Genomic DNA, 3,051 nt, shown 5'->3' on the forward strand with positions numbered 1-3,051 from the left:
ATTCATGGCACAAAATTACTACCATGAAATTAAAACTATATAAATATTACCCTCGCAGGTTATTTTATAAAATACCTAATTTTTGTTGTTGCTGTTTCAATGACATGACGTGCCCAAACTTAGAACACTATGCCACTACAAAGGCTTTAATGGAAACAACCAATATAAGCGATGATAGTACTTTAGATCCATTTAGCGGCAGTTCAGAGGACGATTTTTATGCGTCTGAAGTTACTGCGAGTAGTTCTTCCGACATTGAGTCACAAGAAACAGTTGCTAAAAAAAGATGTTTCAGATACAAATCCAAAAACAAAAAGCAGAACCGTGAAAAACTTTTAAGAAACTCTGAACTCTCATACACATCACAATCTTCTTCCAAAAAAATAATAAAAGAAAAAAAATTACAACCGCCGTTTAAAGAAAAGTGTCGTTTCCATTGCAGGGAGAAAATATCAGAATCCTCACGCACTGAAATCTTCAATAAATTTTGGTCCACTGGTGACTTACAGAGGCAAAGGGAGCTTACAGCTAGCCACACAAAACCATTTAAGCCCAAGTACAGGTACTCCTGCACTGAAAGTCTTCGCAAATTAAATAACGCCTTTTTCTTGGAAATAGACTCAACGCAAATTAGAGTATGCAAGACCTTTTTCAAAGCAACTCTTGATATTAATAACAGAGTTATAGATGCAGTCACAAAAAAAGGCGAACAAGGATTTCTAGAGATTGACCTTCGTGGGAAGCATAAGAACCTTCCGACTGTAGGCACTGAAATTAAGAACAGTATAAGGGAATTTATAAAAAATATACCAAAAGTCGAATCCCATTACTTACGCGCTCAAACAACACGCCAGTTCATAGAAAGCGGCAAAAGTATTGGAGTTCTACACATGGACTATAAAAAATTCCGAAAATCTGATAATTTAACTCCTGGAAGTAGAACTATGTTCTACAGGATATTCAAAGAAGATTTTAATATTTCATTTTTTAGGCCAAAAAAAGATCAATGTGATCTCTGCCAATCGTTTTTAAATTCAGATGAAAATGAAAGAAATGATCTGAACGAAACTTACACTTTACATCAAGAAGAAAAGGAACAATGCAGAAAAGAAAAAGATCTGGACTAACAAAAATGCAATGTAGCTGTATACGATCTACAGGCAGTTCTTTCATTGCCAAAAGGATTTTCCTCAAGCTTCTATTATAAAAGTAAAATAAATTTATATATTGAAAATCTTGTACAAAAGTCAGTCAATGTTCAAGATTTAGACTTAACATTCTATTCCGACAACTGCTCTGGACAGCAAAAAAATAAATATATTCTATCAATGTATTATTATGCGGTTCAGAAATACAATTTACGAAGCATTAACATAAATATTTAATTCAAGGTCACTCTCAAAATGAAGGAGATAACGTACATAGTGTAATAGGAAGACAAATAAGAAGACATTTAGGTAGCAAACCGATATATATACCAGATCAATATATCACGTTAATAGCAACCGCCAAAAAGACTGGTCCACCATACACAGTTCACGAATTATCGCATAATGAATGTTACGACCTGAAGTTACTACAAGAAGAATGGGGTCAACATTTTTTTCTAAATGAGGCCAACCACAAAGTTAATTGGCGTAACATTAAAGTTCTACGCGTGGATAAGAACAACATTGACTCTTTTTTTTATAAAACGTCGTATAAGGACACAGAGTTTATAAAAGTCAATGTACAAAAAAACAACTTAAAGTCTACTGAATATTGGAATAGCTACAAGTAAGTTGTTTTTATATTACAAATAATAGAAAAATATTATTGTTTAGCTTTATGAATGTCTTTTCTTTTATACCCTGGTAATTGTTAAAATTTTTCAGAATAAATTTTTGTATGTGCATATTTATACTATAGATGATTAATCCTTTTTCGTTCTGAAAACATTACTGATTTTTTGTAAATTTTTAATTATTTCAACCTACGCCCTCTTTATTTGGAAAATTTGCCTTTATCAGAAGTTAAAAAACGAGATATAGGAGACCTGGTCAAAAAGAACATTATTCCAAAGAGTTTTTAAGAGACATACTATAAACACTTAATAGACACTTAATTTAAGTTTAATTCATTGATCATTTTTTTTAATAAGCAATAACTTTTATTTCGAATTACTGGAAATGAATAAATGTTAATATTTTTTATTAAACATCAATAAATTGGCATTCCGGTATTTTATAAATAATATTTATCAATTCTAGTGAGAATTTTCAGTTAAACAGAGACAACTCAAAATAAGTGTATAAAAAAATTCCAGGAAAAGAGTAACAACTCAAAAATTTGTTATTTTAGCGCAACTACTAAAGAAATAAGAATGAAACAACCGTTATATTGTTTTTAATGATATTTTTGTGCAATTACATATTTTTTTCCTTGTAATATATTACTAATATTTACGGAAACAGTTTTTCGTCTCTACTGAAAATGTTCAGATTTTGAGTTGTTACGCTTTAACGTAACAAGTGCGAAATGTAAACACATTCTTACAACTCTATTCATCCACTATCGGTTCGCAACCAAAAAGTCACAAACCCTTCAAAAATTTATTTTAGACTCATTAGATTGCTCCTCTCCACGGAAATCTTTAGTAAAAGGCGAAAGATTTATTCGACAACTGAAGAGAAGCCAGAGTAACTTCAACGATTCAAACATTTACTATTAAACTAAATATTTCTATTAACCGGTTGTGAAGTATAACGTCAAAAACCAAGGATATAAAAAATAACGCTATTTCTTGGAAAGGAAAAACATTGTGCCCAGCCACTTAACACATTGTTGTTGTATAAGTTCCAACGTCGTGTACAGCTGCAGTCAAAATATATGTGTAGGCAGATAGTACACAGTTGTACAAAATAATAGGAGCACGTAGACATATAAGAACAATCCATTCTTTTGGGAGGTTGCATTATTAATGATTTCGAAAGTTACACAATTCTTACAACTAAGTTAACAAATATGAGCTTAAAAACTAATAGGGTCAAATGTAAATTGTTGTTGTTGTTC

At 31.2% G+C, this 3,051-nt stretch overlaps 1 non-coding gene across 1 annotated transcript; it reads right to left on the reverse strand.

Moving 5' to 3' along the window:
* Positions 1 to 2,558: 2,558 nt before the first annotated feature.
* LOC129236619 (U5 spliceosomal RNA) lies at positions 2,559 to 2,682 on the reverse strand. Its single transcript, XR_008581680.1, has one exon. It is a non-coding gene; the product is annotated as a U5 spliceosomal RNA (small nuclear RNA).
* Positions 2,683 to 3,051: the final 369 nt, after the last annotated feature.

Source organism: Anastrepha obliqua, chromosome 1 (genome assembly GCF_027943255.1).
Source record: "Anastrepha obliqua isolate idAnaObli1 chromosome 1, idAnaObli1_1.0, whole genome shotgun sequence".
Taxonomy (NCBI): Eukaryota; Metazoa; Arthropoda; class Insecta; order Diptera; family Tephritidae; genus Anastrepha; species Anastrepha obliqua.